This window comes from Aquarana catesbeiana, linkage group LG04 (assembly GCF_042186555.1).
Source record: "Aquarana catesbeiana isolate 2022-GZ linkage group LG04, ASM4218655v1, whole genome shotgun sequence".
NCBI classification, from domain to species: Eukaryota; Metazoa; Chordata; class Amphibia; order Anura; family Ranidae; genus Aquarana; species Aquarana catesbeiana.
Window position 1 is genome coordinate 466437842 of NC_133327.1, and position 25078 is coordinate 466462919.

Sequence of the window (25078 nt, forward strand, 5' to 3'; positions counted from 1 at the left end):
GCCAGTGACCTTTACACATATCCTCCTTTTTGTGTAATAGTGTGCAAAATCCACGCTTCAGAGTGACAAAGTGCCAGTGCTCCACTATCCACGTAGCATCATGTGAATCATTCACTCACTAGATTTGTCTGCCCCCTTGTATTAGGATGATCAAACAATGCTTATTTTTTAATACCCAGTATACAGAGGCTTATCCCGCATATCCCATCCAGAGGAAATACAGAGTAGAAGCTCAGAGTACATTAATCCACCACAAAAAGGTTAAAAACATTTCAAACATTTCCAACAATTGCACCAGACACATTTCTGTATTGGTTGCAATTGTGCCTTATTCAAAAGCATTCCACAAAGAGCATCTCTCATAAGCACCCCCCAGTCGTTCTATGCCTATCAAAATAAACTGTGCACAGTAACATTCGTAAGCCAAAACAAATAGTTCAAATATTTCTAAAAAAAAAAAAGTTTTAAACTCAATGCTCATGTACTGTATAACTGTATTGTACAAGACGCACTGTACCAAGCAGTACATATATGTTCCCTATTATTAAAAAAAAACATCCCAGTACTTGACCAGTTTCAATAGAACCAGGGCAGCTGCTTCAGGAGAGGGAAATGTGCAGAATGACGTATATATACGCGATTCTGTACTTCAGGGTTTTGGGCTCGAGCGCAGTGCTGGCGGTTTGCTCAGCGGGCCCCGCAGACCCGATGCCCGCTGGAACTCGCCAATCGCTGGGTACTCTGACAGAATGACAGTCTGCCTATGTAAACAAGGCAGACTGTCATTCTGTGAGTACAAAAGACATGGATCCTGTGAAGCAGAAACACTGATCCATGCCTTCTTGCAGTAAAAGCATCTCCCCTACAGTTAGTAAGCACTCCCTAGGTACACATTTAATCCTTTTACTGACAATGTTATCACCTCCCCTGCCAGTGTTATTACAGTGACGGGGCATACTTTTAGCACTAATCACTGTTATAATGTCCCTGGTCCCCAAAAAAGTGTCAAGTGTCAGGTGTCCAATTTGTCCCCTGCAATAATGCAGTCCTGCTGCATTATTGCATTAAGTCACTGATCGCCGCCATTACTAGTAAAAAATAAATAAATAAATATCCCATAGATTATAAACGCTGTAACTTTTGCGCAAAACACTCAATATACGCTTATTGGGATATTTTTTAGCAAAAATATGTAGCAGAATACATATTGGCCTAAATTGATGAAGAAATTAGATTTTTAAAAAAATTTTTATTGGATATAGCAGAAAGTAAAAACGATTGTTTTTTTTAAAAAAAAATGACGGTCATTATTTGTTTCTAGCGCAAAAAATAAAAACAGCAGAGGTGATAAAATACCACCAAAAGAAAGCTCTATTTGTGGGAAAAAAAGGCATACATTTTATTTGGGTACAGTGTCGCACGACCCAGCAATTGTCAGTTAAAGTAACGCATTGCTGTATTACAAAAAATGGCCTGGTTAGGAAGAGGGGGTAAACCCTTCAGAGCTGAAGTGGTTAAAAAAAAATCCTGGAGACCAGCTCTATAGAGTATTTAAATCAAAAAGAAAAAATATATTATAGAGGATTTAAATAATATGAATCAGTGGCTGGAATGAGCTGGAAAACAAAGTACAAAGTTTACTAGTAAGCCAAGCTATATTGAAACAGATTTAAAATGTAGGAAGAAGTAAAAAATGTTTCCATCTATGAATGTACATAATGGGATACTATTATTTGTACATTCAGTGGTACCATATATGACAAGGATTTATTTTGAAAAATAGAGACTTGACAATTTAACTAGAGGGGTAAGCACGAATACATTTACAATAAAATGAGGTGAGCAACATTGGTGTACTAGATAAAGAAATTGTTTTGAAAATATGCAGATAAAAAAAAATTAAAGGATGCACCGATAACGATACCAAGCATTTGCGCGAGTATCCATACTCGCCAAAATGCTCCCGATACCGAAACCGATACTTTATGGTGTGATTTGCATCAGTACAAAATGAATTGGTGCAAATCACTCTGCAAAGAATCGCATGTGATTTGATCCACCGCTCCTGTGTGTAGAAAGGGAAAAGCGCCATCTAGTCGGAAGTTTAAAAAAAGTTAGCACTCACAGTACATATCTGGCCAGAACCCCGAACCGGGACACGAGGCCCCCAAAATGGCGCTGACGCCGAAAACTACTAAGGCAGCAAAGGCTGCACAGAAGGCGCTAGCCCAGCAGCAGCAACAGGATTCCCAGATCCCCTCTCCGAGGTTGGTGAGTGACACAGTCCCTCCACTCTTCCCGGGATCCTCTGCCTCCCATGATCAGGCCCCTGACATGACTGACTTCCTAGGGGAAGGGGACATAAAACGCCATATTAGGTCCCTCCCCACCAGGGATGACTTGGAGAGATTCACTGCCAGGGTGGAGAAAGCCTTCAGGGAGGATATAGCCCAACTCAAGGCTGACACTAATCATTTGGGAACCAGGGTGGAAATTGTGGAACAGAGGCTAGATGAGGTGCTGCCTGCTATCACTATGCTCCAGGACAGATGCAGCTTCCAAGATCAGAAAATTGAAGCCTTACTGTGTCAGTTAGATGACTTTGAAAACCGCAGTAGGAGAGCAAATATCCGCATACGTGGTTTGCCAGAAGCCACGGCTCCTAAGGATATTGTTCCCACATTGGAAGATGTCATTAGAGAAATATTAGGTCTGCCTGCCACAGCTCCTATTGAGATAGACTGTGCTCACAGAGCCCTTAGACCACCCTCCCAGGATGCGGACAATCCGAGAGACATCATTTGTAAGCTCCATAAATATACACTGAAAGACAGGATTATGCAGAAGATGCGTGGGAAGAAATACTTCGACTTTGACGGGGCACACCTGTATTTCTATAAGGACTTTTCAAGACGCACTCTCATGCAACGCAGAGCCCTCTGACCCCTGCTGGAGGCTCTCCAAAAGGCAGATCTGCCTTATCGCTGGGGCTTCCCTTTCTATCTGCAGGCATCCAGGGAGGGGAAAAATGTTACGTTGCGCACTAAAGATGACCTTCCATTTTTTTTGGATACCTTGGGACTTGAACCAGTTGATTTTCCAGACTGGAGGGGCCCACAAGATCACCCGCACCTGCAACTCCCCCAACCTTGGCTTCCGGCTAACCGCAGGAGCCGCAGACGAGAACGCGGACATCCCCACGTCTGCCTCCCCCATGGATCCTGTGTCACCACGGCACTAAAGGAAAGCACCCTTGTATTGACTTGCTCTCTACACTTCTGTGAGGAACATTCTTCTCTTCAGTTACAGGGCTCCACCTTATCCTTTTGCAAGGGCCTCTGCCCATACGACCAAGCACGCTGTCTGAAGTTGGGACATAGCCTTAATTGCACAACATGCCGTAGTGATCCCCTCCTTTAAGATGACTGCCCCTGATAATGAGCTTGATTATGGTCTCATAAGGCTGCCCCAGAAGGGGAAATAGAGGCTACAGTTCTGAACCTGCCCCGACAGGCTTCTGCTTTGGACGCCCTGATTATCCAGTTTATTTTTAAGCCTTTTCCTCCCTCTTTAAGTTTGATCTATGTTCTCCGGTTTTTGTTTCTACGAAAGTTCTCCCCTCTTATACATTATACGTTGTATATTGCCTATTGATCAGGAGACGGCGGTGGATGGGGGCTGGCCCTCGCCCTCCTCCCTCTCATGATGGTCCACGTTCCCCACGCAGGCCATACCTTCTTAGGTATTTTTTCCTTTTTTTTGGAAACAGGGACGAGCCTCGGGCACTTCTCCCCTGTGGGGGGGGGGGGGGACCTGATGCCTGACCCCCAGGTACCTCATGTTGTGGTATTGTTCATATTAATGCACTTTGAGTTTAACATGTGCCTTACTCTCTTTAACTCTGTTTTCTTCCTTCCCTTCTGTCTACTCCTCTCCACTGTATACCTTTTTACAGGAACTGCCTCCGGCTCCACCTCCTACTCCGCGCCCACAGTAGTACAGCGAGAATTACTTACTTCGAGAACTCTTTATGGCATCACTTAAGGTAATTTCGTATAATGTACGTGGTCTCTGCTCCCCATGTAAACGCAGTAAATTATGGTGGGAACTTAAGCGCTCAGGGGCCCAGGTGATCCTTTTACAGGAAATGCATTTCACCCCCCCAATCAATGCCTAAATTACCCAACCATATATATAACCAATGGTTCCTGAGCAATTCGCCCGTTGCAAAATCTAGAGGTACAGCTATTGCCATACATAAGTCTTGCCCCCTCCAGGTCATTGAAAGTAAGGTAGACCCCCAGGGGAGATATGTCTTCCCGAAGGGGACCATAGCTGGGCAGAAGCTTACAGTCGCCACGATCTATGCCCCTATCTCCAACCAACTCACCTTCTTAGATAACACCCTTGATAGTCTGGCGGAATTCAAAGAGGGCCCTTTGGTCCTGGGGGGTGATTTTAGTATCAGCCCAGACCCACAACTGGACACCTCACACAAGCGCCCCTCTCATTCACACGCCTTTATTAAACATTTATGTAGATCCCTACAAACTCATCATCTCTTAGACAGCTGGGGAGTTCTCCACCCTGTTGATAGGGACTATAGTTATCATTTGAAGGTGCACAATGTTTATACTCGCATAGACCTGATTTGTGTGGACCACTTGGCTCTGGAGTTGCTGCAGGCCTCGTCCATCGGGAATATCACGATTTCTGACCATGCCCCAGTAATGGCCTCACTGGTTTTGCCACAAGGCACCTGTGGGGCCTGGTCGTGGCGCTTAAACGAATCCCTGCTGGACGATGCGCGGTGGTCTCCGGGGTCACGGGGGTTTTGTCCTACTACTTTAAGGAAAATAACACAGGAGGGATGAGTAAGGGGATTGTGTGGGAGGGCCATAAAGCAGTGGTAAGAGGTGAGCTGATCTCTCAGGTATCCAGACTTGAGAAAGCAAGGCAAGCAGATTTTGATAGGGTACTTCAGGCGCTTCAGCAGGCGGAACTTAAACACAAAAAGAACAGTGACCCAGAGGCTCTGAGGGCATTGACGGAATTGAGAGAATTGTTCTCTCGATTGTTAGACCGACAAGCATGCAGACAACTGCGATACCTGTCGCATAAATACTACGAACATGGCAATAAGTGCGGCCGTATGTTGGCTAGAGCTCTTAGGAAAAAACGTGCGCTCATGTATGTACATAAGCTACGCCTCCGCTCAGGTGATTATATGGTCAGACCTTCCCAAATAGCTTCTGGGTTCCGGGATTATTATAGTACATTATATAACCTGAATTCAACACAGGCCCCAGAGACCCAAGCCGTAAGAAAGAAGGACATTCAAACATACCTGACTGCATCTGGCCTACCCTCACTGACAGACGAGTAATGCTCCACGTTGGAAGCCCCCATTACCGCCACTGAGTTAGAATCCACGGTGAACTCCTTACCTAATGGGAAGAGCCCAGGCCCTGACGGGTTCACCAAGGCATATTATAAGCTGTTTCTACCCCTACTGTCTGAATCGATGTGTAGCTATTTTAATTCTATAGCAGATGGCACTGTAATCCCTAGCGAAGCCCTACTGGCCCATATCTCCGTAATACCTAAGGAGGGGAAAGATCCCGCTATGCCCCAAAGCTACAGACCCATATCCCTTCTCAATGTGGATATAACAATACTAGCTAAGATCCTTGCGACCAGACTGAAGCACCTAATCCCACTAATAGTTCACCCAGATCAAACAGGGTTTATAACAGGCAGGGAGGCTAGGGATAATTCAATCAGAGCAATTCACCTTATTCACTGGGCACGTGCTTCCCCTGAATCCCCCCCCTACCTGATCCTGTCCACCGATACGGAGAAAGCTTTCGATCGGGTGGACTGGACTTATTTACGGGCTGTGTTGGAAGCTTTGGGCCTCCGCTCCCATATGCTCACATGGATCATGGCCCTGTATTCGGACACAAATGCTCAAGTCAAGGTCAATGGCTTCAAAGGATACTTAACTGGCGCTTCCACACCCAATCCAAACTATGGGTCTCCCTAGAAAAATACATGGCGGGGAGAAATCTGACCTATGCCCCGTGGCTAGCCCGGGAACACAGAGGGCTGTCTGCCTCTACCTCTCTGTTGACGACCCAGCTTTTGAAAACCTGGGACTGACTCAACGCCAACTTGGCACTGGCGAACCCTGTGTCCCCATTGGGAGGTTATTTGTGGTTCCTGCCTGGTGAACAGGCGGCTTTCTTTGGTCCCTGGGTGGATGATGGTAGCACCAGTTGTGGTAAATTAATGCAAGACGGTAAATTAATTCCCCTAGAAACCCTATGAGCCCGGAAGGGGAGTTTCCCTATGGACTTTTGGTGCTATAGGCAGCTCCATCATTTTTTCAAAACACAAGGAGACTCCATAAGAGATATCTCCTCCCTCACACCTTTTGAACTGCTCAGCTCTGCTTTTCCTGCAGTGAAGCCATCATACATTAAGGCCTGGGAAGGAGACCTAGAAGTAGTTTTCACTCCTGCCCAATTATCTTCCCTTTACCAACTTACTCAATCTAGCTCAATCGACTCCAAGACACAGCAAATGAATTACAAAATACTGATGCGCTGATACCGAGTACCGGCAGATTTAGCAAAAATATATCCATCTAAACCAGACCAATGTTGGAGGGGTTGCGGTCAAAAAGGCACCTTTCTGCACATTTGGTGGGAATGCCCTGTGATCAAACCTTACTGGGAAGACATCAAATCCCAAATTAAGGGAATTAATTTCCTGCTGCACATTCCTCCCATGCCAATAAGCCAATACAAAAAAAGTGTGCTGCCTCACTTGCTCAATGCAGCTAAGCGGCTACTCCCCATATTCTGGAGGTGTCCGCAAGTCCCATCCAGAGAGGAATGGCGTAGCAGGATAGGTGACATCCGAGAGGCAGAGGATTGGATTGCCACCTGTAGGGATGTCCATGACCGCTTCACTGCAATTTGGCAGCCCTGAACAATATATGTCTCAGACCCAGGTCACGTACCTTCTAGCTTAGACATAGCCCTCCTCGAACTGGCGGATCCATCCCTGAAAGGACGCCTGAAGGGCCCGCAGGTGGGAGCCACGAATTAGGTCCCAACATACTATTCTCTCTTATAACCAAACGAGGGAATGGAGGTAAGACACTTCTCCCTCTCCTGTTTAACCTTCCAGTATATGTGGTGATGTCGAAAGGGCTCGGAGGGGAGGCGGAGGTGGAAGCAAATTCCCAGGTATGTTCCAATCTACTTTTCTTTTTTCCATCTTTCCTCCCTTTCCTACTTATTGCTCTAAGTCTTAACTCGTTATGGCTGTCTATTTAAGGATAGCCAATATGTTTGATGTCAGGTGACAGATGAGAAATAGAGGAGCAAGCTGACCGGATAGGCTCTGGAGGTCTGATACCATGAGATACCATGACCTGTAGGGGGTACTGGCACCTTTGTGCCGCCATGGTGCAGATGCATTGTATTGAGGGGGCTTGGGTAGGGGGAGGTGTGGGGTAAAGTTAGCTGGAGGCGCAAGTTGCCCCCCTCCCTCCGCACACTCCTGCCTGCCCCAACCTTTAATCTTATACGATAGATCAAACTTAAGTGTTGATAGGAAGCCTGCCAAATCTCTCTAGCCCGGTGACTAAGAAGAGCTTATCTCATTATTCTGTTACCTGACCATTGTTCTTTTCTAACTTTGGCTAAACCAGATGCAATTACAACTGTTTATCATTTATGTTTTTTTTACTCTTCTCTTTTGAACAACAAAAAAGGAATGATTGGTGTATTACTTGAAGTCATCACCTTTGGTAGATGTAACTCTATCTTTACAGTTTTATTATTTTGCAATGTAATACCCTGTCTTTCATAAATAAAGGTTTATTAAAAACATTACTGGCATACAGAAGGAAAATGACAGCAATCTGAAATCAACTTTAATGGTGAGGAAAAAGCAGGTGGATTGTTTGCGTTTCACTGTAGCTGTCACCTTGGATGGGCAAGTGAAAGCAAAGTTGTTCAGAAAATCAACAGCATCCGATTATTTATGGTGTGCCAGAAATTAAGGACCCATAGATACTGTTCTTGAGAATATTTTGAGGGGGAGGCTAATAAATTAAGGCAGATATAATATATAATCAGATTCCTGGTGAAAGCATGCAATAGAGCAAAAAAAAATTCAACATTAATTTTTAATAAAAATGATACTGAGGCTGGCAAACAGGTTTTGAGGACTATATACAAGCAGGCAACTACATTAAAAGATGTCTAGTGCACAGCCAATTTAGTTTTTATAATATAGTAAACATTAAGAATGGTTAAAAGATGTGAGAATTGTCCCTTTCTATATGAGGGTCAACATCTGTGGCTAAATCTGAACTGAAAATTATCAGTAAAACTGTGATACCACAGGAGTAGTGTATTTGCTGCTAGGAGATTGCAACCATTTCTAAATCAGAACAACGAAAAAAAGTGAAACAAAATAAAAAAATTGTACGTGCCCAGTTGTGAGTCTGTGTTCATGAACATTGAGGCAGCGTGGTTGACTTGCCTAAGTTATAGATTCCCCAATGAAATAAAATAGCATGAAATGTGGATAAAAAACTGTTGTAGATAAAAAGTAGATGAATATGGTAGCTGACCCTGTACCTCCAGGTTTAAATAATGAATTGAGTTTTACTCCATTCCTAGGAACTATGATGCAAAACTGTATTTTATATACCATCTATATATACACAGTTGTGCTCATAAGTTTACATATCCTGGCAGATTTTAGGATTTCTTGGCCATTTTTCAGAGAATATGAATGAGAACACAAACTTTTCTTTTACTCATGGTTAGTGTTTGGCTGAAGCAATCAACTGTATTTACTCTTTTTAAATCATAATAACAGAAACTACCCAAATGACCCTGATCAAAAGTTTACATGCCCTAGTTCTTAATACCGTGTTCTTCTTAGATGGTAAAGCTGCCCATTCCTCTTGGCAAAAAGGCTCCAGTTCCTGTAAATTCTTGGGCTGTCTTGCATGAACTGCACGTTTGAGATCTCCCCAGAGTGGCTCAATGATATTGAGGTCAGGAGACTGGGATGGCCACTCCATAACCTTCACTTTATCTGCTGTAGCCAATGACAGGTTCACTTGGCCTTGTGTTTTGGATCATTGTCATTTTGGAATGTCCAAGTACGTCCCATGAGCAGCTTCCTGGCTGATGAATGTAAATGTTCCTTCAGTATTTTTTGATAAGATACTGCATTCATCTTGCCATCAATTTTGACCAAATTGTCTGTGCATTTGTAGCTCACACATTCACAAAACATCAGTGATCCACCTCTGTGTTTCACTGTAGGAATGGTGTACTTTTCATCATAGGCCTTGTTGACTCCTCTACAAATGAAGCGTTTATGGTTGTGGCCATAAAGCTCAGTTTTGGACTTATCACTCCAAATGACTTTGTGCAAGGTTTGAGGCTTGTCTCTGTGCTGTTTGGTGTATTGGAGGTGGGATACTTTGTGGCATTTGCGTAGTAATGGCTTTCTTATGGTGACTCAACCATGCAGCCCATCTTTCTTCAAGTGCCGCCTTATTGTGCATCTTGAAACAGCCACACCACATGTTTTCAGAGAGTCCTGTATTTCACCTGAAGTATTTTGTGGGTTTTTCTTTGCATCCCAAACAATTTTCCTGCCAATTGTGGCTGAAACTCTAGTTGGTCTACCTGACCGTGGTTTGGTTTCAACAGAACCCCTCATTTTCCACTTCTTGATTAGCGTTTGAACACTGCTGATTGGCATTCTCAATTCCTTGGATATCTTTTTATATCCCTTTCCTGTTTTATACAGTTCAACTACCTTTTCCCGCAGATCCTTTGACAATTCTTTTGCTTTCCCCATGACTGAGAATCCAGAAACGTCAGTGCAGCACTGGATGAAAGATGCAGGGGTCTGTCAGGAGTCCAGAAACTAATTGATCTTTTATACACACACATTAATTACAAGCAAACTGACCACAGGTGAGCATGGTTACCTTTAATAGCCATTCAAACCCCTTTGTGTTAACTTGTGTGCATGTTATCAGGCCAAAATCTCCAGGGTATGTAAAATTTTGATCAGGGTCATTTGGGTAGTTTCTGTTGTCATTATGAATAAAAAGAGTAAACACAGTTGATTGATAATACATGACATCAGCCAAACACCAACCATGAGTGAAAGAAATGTTTTTGTGTTATCTTTTATATTCTCTGAAAAATGGGCAAGAAATCAAATTCTGCCAGGGTATGTAAACTTATGAGCACAACTGTATATATGATATATATATACTGTACATACACATACAGTGTCTTGAAAAAGTTCACACCCCTTGGGTGACATAGAAAGTGACATTTTTGCCCATTCTTCTTTGCAAAATAGCTCAAGCTCTGTGAGATTGGCTGGAGAGCATATGTGAAAAGCAATTTTCAAGTCTTGTCACAGTTTCTTAATTGGATTTAGGTCTGTACTTTGACTGGGTCATTTTAACACATGAATATGCTTTGATCTAAACCATTCCATTGTAGTTCAGGCTGTATGTTTAGGGTCGTTTGTCCTGCTGGAAGGTGAACCTCTGCCCCAGCCTCAAGTCTTCTGCAGACTCTAACAGGTTTCTTCTAAGACTGCCCTGTATTTGGCTCTATCCATCTTCTCATCAACTCTGACCAGCTATCCCATCCCTGCTGAAGAAAAGCATCCCCACAACATGATGCTGCCACCACGTTTCACAGTGGGAATGGTGTGTTCAGGGTGATGTGCAGTGTTAGTTTCCGCCACAGATAGTGTTTGGCTTTTAGACTAATTTTACACCTGATGCGAAACTTCCGGTTCACAGCTACAACGTCCGGGGTCACAACCAGCTGTGAACCGGAAGTTTCGCATCAGGTGACGGCGTTCCGTCGCCATCTTTGCCTGTCACTGTCTCACACTGTACCCACAGTGTGGACGCTATTTTAACTTATTTTTTTAACCTCAATAAACCGGATTTTATAATTACTACACCATGGGAAGCCCCCTTTTCTTTTCTTTTGTTTTTGTGGCTTGGAGTTCAGCACACAGAATCACCCCCATCCAGGAGTAGCTGGGGTATCTACTCATCTACAACCAGCGGACATCCCCTGACAACCTGACACCCCCAGACCATCACTCTACAATTGGGCTTAATTCTAAGCCCCTTGAGGTAAGGGCATTGGGAGCACACATACAGGGGGAACGAGTCACTTTGCTATACCTGACTTCAATACCATCAATACTGCAGCCACCTTACACAGCTGATTTATTGTGCTATTATTGGACTCACTACTCATCGTTTGGCCCTAGGATAGGGGCCTTAACCTTTTTGTTTGCTTTCACCATTATATTATTATTTGAACATTTTGCTTTTATTGCTGAACACAGATCACGTGACACAGCGAATATTTATGCTTGATTTATTTATGTGTTTGCGCGAAATCATTTTCAATATTTATTTACTATATGGTGATTTAGTGTACACTCTTGATTTTGCGGCATCACCTATATGATTTGTTGCTCACATCATATGTAAGTTCACAATTTCCTTTTTCACGTTAGTAGCGCAGAGGTCCTATCACTCAATATAACCCTGTATTAAACTTCTCCACAACTTTATCCCTGACCTGTTTGGTGTGTTCCTTGGCCTTCATGACGCTGTTTGTTCACTAAGGTTCTCTAACAAATCTCTGAGGGCTTCACAGAACAGCTGTATTTATACTGAGATTAAATTACACACAGGTTGACTTCTATTTACTAATTAGGTGACTTCTGAAGGCAATTCGTTCCACTAGATTTTATTTAGGGGTATCAGGAGTAAAGGGGGCTGAATACAAATCCAGGCCACACTTTTCTGAGGCTGATTTCCATCAATGACTTCAACCTGAGATTCACTATGCATTGTAGTCAAACAAACTTCTTGGATTTAGTCATTTCAATTGATGCCAATGGAAAACTTGATTCCTCCTTGCAGTGGGGACGGAAAGTATTCAGACCCCCTTAAATTTTTCACTCTGTTATATTGCAGCCATTTGCTAAAATCATTTAAGTTCATTTTTTTCCTCATTAATGTACACACAGCACCCCATATTGACAGAAAAACACAGAATTGTTGACATTTTTGCAGATTTACTAAAAAAGAATAACTGAAATATCACATGGTCCTAAGTATTCAGACCCTTTGCTGTGACACTCATATATTTAACTCAGGTGCTGTCCATTTCTTCTGATCATCCTTGAGATGGTTCTACACCTTCATTTGAGTCTAGCTGTGTTTGATTATACTGATTGGACTTGATTAGGAAAGCCACACATCTGTCTATATAAGACCTTACAGCTCACAGTGCATGTCAGAGCAAATGAGAATCATGAGGTCAACGGAACTGCCTGAAGAGCTCAGAGACAGAATTGTGGCAAGGCACAGATCTGGCCAAGGTTACAAAAAATTTCTGCTGCACTTAAGGTTCCTAAGAGCACAGTGGCCTCCATAATCCTTAAATGGAAGACGTTTGGGACGACCAGAACCCTTCCTAGAGCCAGCCTTGTCCGGCCAAACTGTGCTATCGGGGGAGAAGAGCCTTGGTGAGAGAGGTAAAGAAGAACCCAAAAATCACTGTGGCTGAGCTCCAGAGATGCAGTCGGGAGATGGGAGAATGTTGTAGAAAGTCAACCATCACTGCAGCCCTCCACCAGTCGGGGCTTTATGGCAGAGTGGCTCGACGGAAGCCTCTCCTCAGTGCAAGACACATGAAAGCCCGCATGGAGTTTGCTAAAAAAAACACCTGAAGGACTCCAAGATGGTGAGAAATAAGATTCTATGGTCTGATGAGACCAAGATAGAACTTTTTGGCCTTAATTCTAAGCGGTATGAGTGGAGAAAACCAGGCACTGCTCATCACCTGTCCAATACAGTCCCAACAGTGAAGCATGGTGGTGGCAGCATCATGCTGTGGGGGTGTTTTTCAGCTGCAGGGACAGGACGACTGGTTGCAATCGAGGGAAAGATTAATGCAGCCAAGTACAGGGATATCCTGGACGAAAACCTTCTCCAGAGTGCTCAGGACCTCAGACTAGGCCAAAGGTTTACCTTCTAACAAGACAATGACCCTAAGCACACAGCTAAAGTAATGAAGGAGTGGCTTCACAACAACTCCGTGACTGTTCTTGAATGGCCCAGCCAGAACCCTGACTTAAACCCAATTGAGCATCTCTGGAGAGGCCTAAAAATGGCTGTCTACCAACGTTTACCATCCAACTTGACAGAACTGGAGAGGATCTGCAAGGAGGAATGGCAGAGGATCCCCAAATCCAGGTGTGAAAAACTTGTTGCATCTTTCCCAAAAAGACTCATGGCTGTATTAGATCAAAAGGGTGCTTCTACTAAATACAGAGCAAAGGGTCTTAATACTTAGGACCATGTGATATTTCAGTTTTTCTTTTTTAATAAATCTGCAAAAATGTCAACAATTCTGTGTTTTTCTGTCAATATGGGGTGCTGTGTGTACATTAATGAGGAAAACAAATGAACTTAAATGATTTTAGCAAATGGCTGCAATATAACAAAGAGTGAAAAATTTAAGGGGGTCTAAATACTTTCGTCCCCACTGTATATAGGAAGCCCTCCGTGGGTAATACTATACTCCATGCCAAAAGTTCCCACCCAGACACACTACTTAAAAGTATTCCATACAGCCAGTGCCTAAGGCTTAAGCGCAACTGCAGTAAGGATTTAGATTTTCATATTGCTGCAAAAGACCTTTATCGTAGATTAAGAATTTGAGGTTATAGCCACACTTAAAAAATGCGTACAATCATGTCAATGCTAAAGACAGAAACTCTCTGATTTTTTCCTCTAAACGTTCAAATAAATCTGATACAGTAAGAGTTATCACTCGCTACTCAAATCAACACACTAAGATTAGGAAAATCTGGAATAAATTTTGGCCGCTTTTGTCAGCAGACCGTATTGTTAAGAAATATACCATGAGTTTCGTCGTTGAAAGACCGCTTAGTCCATAGCCACTTTGACACTGCCCCTTTATTTAAAGCTCAGGCCGACTGGGGTACCTTTCCCTGTGGCCACTGTGATGTCTGCCAGTTTGACCATAAGTCCCAATTTAAACTCCCTAATGGCAAATGGCATTCTGTCAAATTTAGAGTCACCTGCCAGACACCTGGTGTCATTTATTTGGCCCAGTGTCTGTGAGGTGGCTTTTATATTGGGAAGACTAAGCGACAGTTTTTTAAACGAATAAGAGATCACATTAAACCGATTGGGGAAAAAAAGATGGACATTGCCATCAGTAGACACGTTGGCTTATATCATGAATTTAACCCTGATGTTATTAAATTTTTGGCATTGGAACATGTCCCTCTGAACTCAAGGGGGGCAGTGTCGACAGGACACTGCTCCAACTTGAAGCCCAATGGATTTATGATCTTAGGGCTACTGTAATTCCAGGATTTAATGAGAGCCTTAGCTTTAAGCCTTTTCTTTAGTTTCAGCCTTCCCTTTTCTTTTTCCTCTCCCCTCTTGGTATCCATGTCTGTTCCCCTTTCCCGTCCCCCCTCCTTCCTCTTTTCTACCATTTGAGCTTATTTCTACTTTTATTTCCATTCACCTTTTCTTTTAATATACTCATTTCAGGTATAACTTGCTTTATCTATGTGATCTTATATTTATTCATTGTATTTGATGATATTCTTAACTTACTCTTTGGATTTATGTTATTATTGCATTTTGACTGGAGAGCACAGTATTATTCTGACACTTAGACAGGCTACGGCTGTGGGTGGTCTAATATGCCATGCAGGTCTAGTAGCTCCATATTTTGTGTGTCTTTCTCCAATTCAGCCGTGCCCTTTTCCCCACTTTTCCACCTCTGGGATCTTATCTCCAGCAGTCATACGGACGCCCAGGGCATAGAGTGATTTAATCACTCTATGCCCGCTTTACGCCGTGCTCTAGGGAGTCCACACCCCCTAGGTTACGCTTCGGCGTTCCTATTTCTCACATTTCCTCCTGTGCCACTTCAACATCCTACTGCTCTTTCCCTTTTGGTCTGCGGAAGATATGGGCAGTTCTTGCTCCGGTCGTGCACCATGTGATCGTGCCCTGCCTGGATCCCTCCCACCGCCACAGGTCCTTTTGGGTAATGTAGTCTGCGGGGCTTCCCGGCTCCCTGCACATGCGCATTAGGCGTCGTCACATCCGCATTATGTCGGTGACATCAGATGCCGACACGATGGAGCACAGATAAAGCCGGCTCTTGTGGCAGTCTCGTTGCCAGAGCTGGAGGGTCAGACTCTACTCAACAGTGCTTTGTCACTGGTAAGCATCTCACCACATTGCTGATTTACTGTTTATTCCTTCAAACTCTTTGAACTTAACTTTCTCCTTTCACACTATGCCTTCAATATGAAGCTAAAACCTTATATTTACTTTTGATATATATTTTCCATCCTTCCCTCCTGTAACACATAGTGAATACTATACAGAGACATAGTCCCATGCATTCATAGATTTAAATATCCAATTGTATTAGATCATTTCTTCCAATTTCCTACTCATCCCCTTTTCAATTAATTCCTGCTTTTCATTGATCTATCTTACTATTAATATATTACATTATCCCTTGCATTCCCATCATGCTCTTCCCCCTTTTTTGATCTTTCTATTTTTAGAAAGACATCCTGCGATTACTACCTAGCAGGCTGTCTCAAAGTCACCCTTCATCTCATACTTTGCCATTATATTGTTTTAAGTATATAAACATTTCTTTGTTTCTGGCTGTAAGATATATACAGCCAGATTCTTTTTCACAAATCCACCTCCCCCCCGTCTTTTGTAATCAATTTGTATTTTTTAGTCTTTCCCATCTGTCCTCTGTGACTGCAATTTTGATGACCTCTCGTGGGGAACGGTTGAGTTGTGGGTTCAGGCGGTGGTTGATGCTGGGTAGAAGTCGCTGCGGGGTAAGCAACTAGGTTGCAGTGTCAGATACATACTATGCCCACCTAATATTATATTTGCAGATATTTGTTATATTTTCTGTTTATTGTGTTTTTTTTTTCATTTTCATGCATGTATAGTTCTCCCTGATATTCGTGTTTTCATTCGCACCACCCCTGAAGAAGCATCTCGGCGAAACATGTCGGGTTAATGTGGGATACCTTTGTTTCCAATTAACCCGTTTACTGTGACCACCATACTTGTACAACATTGTGAATATCTGTTTATATGTGTTTTTAACCTTGAATTTATTAAAGATTATATAAAAATATTTTTCTTAACAAACTTTGTTTCTCTGGATCTATTTGCACCATCAAAATCCCTTCTATCCTTTTTTTGATCCACACTTTTCAGATATTTGTAAAAAATTTGGAAGCCGGGGGGCGTGGCTTGCGAGCGTGCTGAATGGCAGCATAACTCCGGAGCTCCGGCACAGAACTGGATCATAGCGGCACAAATCAAACCATCGGGTCCCGTTTTCAACACCCACGGTAGCAGATTACTACCGGGAAGAGCCTGGTACCATGTCCAGAAAAAGAAAAGACCAGAGGAAGCCACAACGCCTGACGGACTTCTATGAAGTAAAGCAGCATGACAGTAGGCAAGATGGCGCTGGGTCATCATCTACCCCAGCAAACAAATCCCGTAACAATCTCCCCAAAACGAGCAGGCACAGTCACAATTCAAACACCCCTGAGAGCCCGCAGCAATATTCTCCCTCTCCACCCTCAGGCAGCCCGGCTAAGACCAAACTCAGGATGGATGGCGAGGGATTCATTGGCACAGCCAGCCCTGCTAATGACTCAGGGGATGACACACGTGAACTTCCTGACTCCATAGAATCTTTTCCTACCTCGCACCAGCCTGTGATTGATACTGTTTTAAAAGACATGCTATTATCTCTGAGAAGTTCAATACAATCTGACTTAATGAAATGCATGCACAAATTCAACAACAATCTACAGGCTGTTGAAACCAGGGTTGAGCACATAGAGCAAAAAATGGGGGAATATGCTACCACCATCAATGATCTGGTAGATTCACAAGAAGAGAGAGAGGGAGATACTGACTGGATTAAGGAGAAAATCGCAGACATTGAAGACAGAAACAGGAGAAATAATTTAAAGATTAGAGGGATTCCTGAAACTGTACAGCAAGCTGAATTACGCACTTATGCCTCCTCTCTGTTTAAATCTCTCCTTCCTGACCTCTCTGACCTTGAGATCACGATCGTCAGAATTCACCGCCTACCTAAACCCTCTTACTTATCAGATCACATCCCCAGAGATGTAATTTTGCGATTACATTTTTATCACTCCAAGGAGCAATTGATGCTGATCATGCGTAAGAAGGAACAAATTCCCGCACAATACCAGCACTTGCAGTTTTATGCAGACCTATCTCAGTACACACTACAAAAAAGAAAGAACCTGAACACCATAACTAAGGCAATGGGAACAGGGGTTGGGACTTTGAATGAGGCACGTATACAGTAGGTTGTGCCTCCATCCCTAATTTGAGGTTAATGGAAGAAGTTTGGGACTTTAATTGAGGCCATAGACACAGTGGAGATAAAATCCATACAGGTACACATTTATTAACATAAAAATGAACACCATAACTAAGGTGCTAAGAAATCACAATATCACTTACAGATGGGGATATCCTACCAAACTGTCTGTCTCAAAGGATGGACGCATCCACGTGGTGAATTCCTTGGAGAAAGGCCTTTCTCTTTTGGAAGAGTGGAATATCTTACCTGCTCATGAACCAGCAAATGATAGATCCCCAAGACCTGTAGACCCTGTATGGAAAACGGTCACCACAAAAAAATGCAAAATCACATAATTAAGCACAGATGGTAACTTTACATTTTTCAAGTTCCCAGCGAACTAACCAGGAGCTCATAAGCCTGAACTTTCTTCCCCACATAACCTTGAACAGCAAACTGCTGTATACAAGTTTATAACCTGTCACAGTTAGGATTGACTCATGCAGAAGTTGATCTTTTATACCAAAGTTGATTTCACAATGTTATCTGTTTACTTTGTTCTTTATGTTTTATTTCCAATACTTTTGAAGTTGCAGCAGATGGATACACAAGGCCACAGACGAAACAACCTCATCTTCTTACCACTCCAAACTGAACTAAATCTCAGCACCATACGTGAGTACATCTTATGTCCTATTTTACTAAAAGCGGTTTCTGTCCGCTATACCAGAAAACACCACATGAGGGCAGCGAGACCTCAAGAATGATCCTTCACTACAAATTCCTCTAGCATTACATCCCCACGAACATGGTTATAAAAATACTCTCTATTAACTCAAAAGGTCTGAACCACCCCGCCAAGCGGAAATCCATGTGGTTGTAGGCTATAACCCACAAATCTGATATTGTTTGTGTGCAGGAAACACACTTTTCTGTGGCAGCAGCACCCTCTTGTATACACAGGAGCTTCCCTTTCATCTTTTCCGCCAACTCCCACAATAAAATGAAAGGAGTCCTCACAGCGATAAGAGAGTCTGTGGCATTCACACTCCACAAAGAAGTTAAAGATACAAGAGGAAGATATCTTCTATTAGTATGCGACCTCAATTCAATCACCTATACCATTGTTAACGTCTATGCCCCCAATAAACACCAAGTACGTTTCCTTAACAAGCTATTACAAAAAGTTAAACTCCACCAAAAAGGGAGAGTGATACTTTGCGGGGACTTTAACGCAACACCGGATCCACAATTAGACTCTTCTTCTGGTGCAAGACGTTTGAGCCCACATCTTTTGAACACTCTTCAAGCTCAGGAATTATTTGATGTATGGAGATGCATGCATGCGGGAGAAAGGGACTACACCTTCTTCTCTTCTCCACACAACACCTATTCCCGAATAGATCTCTACCTTGTAGACCAAAGTACTCTAGCCCATGTATCATCAACAGCCATTAATGCCATTACGTGTTCAGACCACGCGTCCATTACCCTCTCTCTGAAAGAAGCAGCTACATGTAGCACGTCCTATATATGGAGATCAAACTCCTACTTAATGCATCAACCAGTCTTCAGGAAAATCAAAGAGGATAATTTGACAGAGTTCTTTAGCATTAACGCACACCCTCTGTACAAGATCACTTTACCTTATGGAATGCGCATAAGGCGTACATAAGGGGCATCTTTATACAACTGGGGGCAAGGGCCAAAAAGCAGAGGCAGAGGCATATAAAAGAGCTAACAGACAAAATTTTCCTACTCGAATCTAGCAACAAACAAAAGACATCTCATTTACTATCCCAACAACTTACACAATTAAGATATGATTTGAGATTGTTGCTACTTGAAAATTTTGAAAAGACATAAAAAAAAACTTAAAATGACATATTATGCCACAGGCAACAAGGTAGGCAAAAATCTTAGCTTATAGAATCAAAGGACTTAGATATAAAACAAAAATTCCATACATACTCCATCCCCTCTCCAAACACAAACTCTATCACCCCCAAGACATAGCTGACACTTTCAGTCAATACTACAGCACTCTGTACAACCTAAAAGATGACGTGAACACCCCTCAACCCAATATTGACGCAATCAATGCATTCTTACAACAACTAGATATACCTACATTGTCACAAAAGCAACTTCAAACTCTAAACCAAAAATTTAGTTTAGAAGAAGTACAAAATGCTATTGACTCCCTTCCGAGTAATAAATCTCCTGGCCCCGATGGATTTACAGGGGATTATTACAAATCCTTCAAGCATATATAGAGCCCATTTCTGGAACGCACTTTTGATGCTGCTGCTGCCTCTGCCTCTTTTCCTCCTGAAATGTTAAACGCAATTATTGTAACATTGCCTAAGCCAGGGAAGGAACCCAATACCCCTCCAAACTTCAGACCGATCTCATTACTTAATATAGATCTGAAAGTTTATGCCAAAAACATAGCATCCCGGTTACTAAATCTCCTCCCCCTTCTCATTCATCCTGACCAAACAGAATTCACCAAGGGTCGTCAGACATCTGACGCTACACGAAGGTTGACGAATATCATACATTTGGCGAGAGTGTACAAAAGGCCTTCTCTGCTGCTAGCTTTGGACGCAGAGAAGGCCTTTGACCGCATCCACTGGCAGTACCTTACCCAGGTGTTGTGTAAGTCTGGCTTCTCTGGTACTATACTCTCTGCAATTTTAGCATTATATTCTAAGCCTTCTGCTCAGGTTCTCACATATGGAACATTATCCAAACCATTCAACATAACGAACGGAACTAGACAAGGTTGTCCCCTTTCCCCTCTAATCTTCAACCTGCTAATAAAGCCTCTGGCTATTTACATTCGAACACATCCCGATATTACTGGCTTCCCTATATCTAATTCCATTCATAAGATCAGCTTATTCGCTGATGACATAATTATGATTCTAACAAACGTGGAAACTTCCCTGGCTTCGGTACATGAGGCTCTAGATATGTTTAATAAGATCTCTAATTATAAAGTAAATGAGAGTAAATCCTATATCATGGGAATAGGTATTGACGCATGTATACGAGTGAAACTGAGTGAAAGATTCCCCTACACCTGGGAAAATGAAGGGATAAAATACCTAGGGATAACACTAACAGCATCAACAAGCAACTTAATCGCAGCCAATTACACCACATTTCTAGGATCATTACATAAAAAACTTCTGGACATAGGCAAAACAGAACTTTCATGGACAGGTAGACTGGCTGCGTTTAAGATGATAATCCTGTTGCAGTTACTCTACTTATTTAGGACACTGCCAATCCCTGTCCCCAAGTCATTTTTCTCCAAAGCCCAATCTTTGATAAATAGGTTTCTCTGGCAGGGCAAAAAGGCTAGATGTGCCTTTAAGAAAATAACCAAAGCTAGAGATGTGGGGGGAATAGGACATGTCATACTAAAAGATTACCACACAGCAGCAATTTTATCACAAGCCAAATTCTGGTTATCTCGCGGACAACCCCACAGATGGGTAGAATTGGAGGAAGCACAAATACCGGGAAGAAATCTAGCTGACATACTAATGACATGTATTTCTCGACCATATCCACATTCACACGTCTCCTACAATGATAGCTACACTAACAGCTTGGAGATCCTTTTTAGCATCAGACTTCTCTAGTCAGATAACTAAATCCATACCGGTCGCTACTTCTAGCCTTCCACTAACCATTCCAAACTTAAATACATCACACTGGATATCCAAAGGTATATTAACACTAGCAGATCTCATGGACGGTCCAACGATCAAATCATTTGCGACACTACAATTAGAATACGGTCTAGCTGATAATGACCATTATAGATATCTACAAATAACACATTTCTTACATAAATCTCCCACAACATCTATCAAAGTTCCATGGAGGGTGTATCTTTATCTTACGAACACCAACACTAACATAAAAGGTATCTCAACTTTTTTACAATATACTTAACAACAAGCAAGTGTTCAAAAAGTCTAATAATATATTAGCGTGGGAACAGGATTTAGGTATGTCAGTCACTGAGGAGCAATGGCAAAAAGCCCTTCGCAACACTTTTGTCGCAACTAAATGCGTTAAATTATGGGAGACAACTCACAAAATAATGCTAAGATGGTACTTAACTCCACACCGAATATCTAAATTTGTACAACAGGCTTCACCTTTGTGCTGGAGAGCCTGCGGATATAGAGGCACATTACACCACATACTATGGGATTGCCCAGTTCTCCACGAGGTTTGGCAAAAGGTATTCAACCTGATATCAGAAATTGCAGGTTCATTAGTTACACCAGAAGCAGCAATAGCAGTTCTTTCATTAGGAATAGAAAACATACCAGCTAACACCAGAACCATAGTCACTCACATATTATTGAGTACTAGACTGACTATATTAAGAAGATGGAAAGACGCTACACCCCCCTCATTTAAGGAAATAGTAGAGGTGACCAATACCCATGCTACATACGAGCTTATGTTCGCTGCAACTCATGGTAACTACCAAAAGTCAAAAATCAAGTGGCTTAAATGGTCTGAATGGTACACACATAATCATAAAGATAGAAACTCAGTATTCTGACTATATACAATACAGGTTAAACAGTATGACACACTGCTGCATAATCTTTGTTTTTATTTCTTTACTTGGTTATTTTTATTTCTTTACTCGGTTATTTATCTCAGAGCTCAGTTTCTTTAGCTCACAGTTGTCAATGTTATCTCTATTATGTTTAAAATAAACAGGTAAACATACCTAGTGATGGGACAATATGTTCTAATACTAGTTTCGTTAAGTTGCGCACCGCCTGTATAAAATATCTGATACAGAACAAATGGTAGCTAAACAGCTCACCAGCTCTAACAACTGATTGGTTATTACACATATATCTTATACTTACTGTATATTAATGTATGAATATGATGACTGTATGATAACAAAGGTGTCTGTAACTTCTTTAATGTTTTCAAACCAATAAAAATATTGAAATTAAAAAATTTGGAAGCCCATTTATCATTTTCCTTCCACTTCACAATTATCTGCCACTTTGTATCTACCACATAAAATCCCAATAAAATACATGTTTTTGGTTGTAACATGAAAAAATGTGGAAAATTTCAAAGGATTACTTTTTCAAGGCACTGTGTATGTATATATATATATATATATATATATATATATATATATATATATATATACACACATACACACACACACACTACATACCTGTATATTTTTAAGGATGCACCTTGCATTAGGTATAAAGTTTAACTGAGTTGAAAAATGCTGGATAAGAGTTACATACATGTATACATTTGGTTTAGAGGTCTCTTTTAAGCTGGAGAGTGGGAGGTCTGATCAGCAGGAAAGTATGAGTTTGTGGCCGAATGGTTGCCAGGCACCATTTAAAGTCATGACATTGAGATGCATTCCCACTCTCCTGAGGAAGCTTGTGTGGTTTCAGAGAATTTAGTTGAGTATGCTGGCAGTTTCTTTCACAAAAGTGTATGGATGCATGTTTCTTGGCACAATGGTTTTGATACAACGCAGTCGTGTACGAACATTGACTAAGCTTTGGAACAACTTTCCTTGGAGAAACATTTTAACTATTTGTTTTGCTTCACAAACTGTATTGTGCATAGTATACATTGATAAATAACATATGACACACAGCATTGAAGTGTCTGGTGAACTGGGCAAACTCTCTTCTATAAAAAAAAGGTGAATGGTTGCAACACAGCCATTTTACTGCATCGGCATTATAACTACTTGTGTGGCGATTCATGGAGTCCATTAGGGGACACAGGAGGATTTACAGAGGTGTAGGGTTATGTACAGTAGCTCCTGTGCTTTGTAAGTGTTGCAGGTTCTTAGGCAGACGCGCTAAGACACTTGGTAATATTTTGTCTCCTAGCCGTTTTCAATCTGGTTTTATCAGACATACATGGCTAACCACTCATGGCTCTTTCCCCTGTGGCCTGCGAACCTGCCGTTACTGCGATAAGCACAGTAGAAATAAAAACACCATTCTCTCGATTTATTAGCAGAAAATACACAATTCCAGATTTCATTATTTGTGGCACAAAGAATGTTGTGGATTGCACAGCATGCACACTGCAATATGTAGGATGTACCTCCAGATCTCTGAGGGTCAGGATGAGCGAACACTATAATGGTGCAGCTTGTTCCAATGACAGGAATCTTTCTAATGTATCAAAACACTTTAAATATGTGCACGCTGGAAATATGGAATCTTTTGTATTTAGTGGTGTAGAAACGGTTAAAAAATTTCCCCTGGGAGGTGATCTCCACCATAGACTACTTGAGAAAGAGGTCTGGTGGATATTTACTCTCGGTACTAGAACCCCTGCAGGTATGAACTCGAGGTGGGATTTGGATTTGTTTCTAAAATAATATAAAGTATTGATTGCACTGGATGTTTTTTATATCTGCTGCTTCATCCCTATCATTTTTATTAAAGAAATGCTTTCTTTTTGTTGTAGGGCACAACATCAATCAGATATCAGCTTGCACAAGCCTATTGTTATGCATGGAGTCTTTTTGATATGCTGAATCTTTTCATAGTGTTGTAAGCCCATGTTCAATACGGATAGAATCCAGTGCCGCTTTTTTCTGTCATCTGCCAGTTTTTGATTTTAATTGAATAATTGTTTTATTGACACAGCTTTCCTCATATGAGGCATGTAGTATAAATGTTCTGTCATTCATTTTATGAACAAGCTGTGAACAAGGCTGTAAGCCGAAACGCATCAGCTGTTTTTTTTATCTTGATTTTTATGCAGCAAATAAAGATTTTCATGGGTTTCTGGAGTTGCCAGCTACATTTTTCTTGGAGTTGTGTTTTCAATGGCTGGAGGCCATTTGAGTCAGAGCGCCCAGTGAAGGATTCCACCCGTAATCTATAAGGTGTGTTCCCTGTTGTGAGCGCTGCCTTTGTGTTTAGCTTTCCTAGTTGGATTACCTCCTGAAAGAACGCCACAGGGAAACTGGACATTCATTCTACATTAACTATTTTTTCCCTCACTTGATTCAAATACCTGCTGCATCAGTCAGTTTGTGGACAGACAGGACAGAATCTGTGACTTCTGTGACAACATGGATCGGCAGTCTAAGGTCTCCAATGTTTATACCAAAGAACCTAGGGATCTGATGGCCGAGTCGATTTGTACCACGCTATTTGGGAAACTTAAGGTGTCCTCACTCAAAGACTAAGATATGGTGGGATCTTACTGGATTAAAACAGTATATTGGGGAGTCTATAATCCCTAGAGGACTCCGGATTAAAAAGTTCTCTTCCACTGTATATTCGGATGATTTTCTTGCTAGCTGGAATACCATCCTCACTAAATGTGCCTTGGAACTCATAATATCACAAGAGGAAACTATATTGCAAACCCTTAACCAAGAATCTTTGCAAGTCTACCAGTCCCTTGAGATTTTTTTCCACACTGAATGCTGACCTGCTGAGCACTGTTGATAAGCTGGAAAT

The 25078-nt window shown here is 41.9% G+C and overlaps 1 protein-coding gene across 8 annotated transcripts in view; it reads right to left on the minus strand.

The window, feature by feature from the left end:
* The window catches only part of ARID4B (AT-rich interaction domain 4B), a 1373103-nt gene that overhangs the window by 264833 nt on the left and 1083192 nt on the right, over positions 1 to 25078 (minus strand). The window lies entirely within an intron of this gene.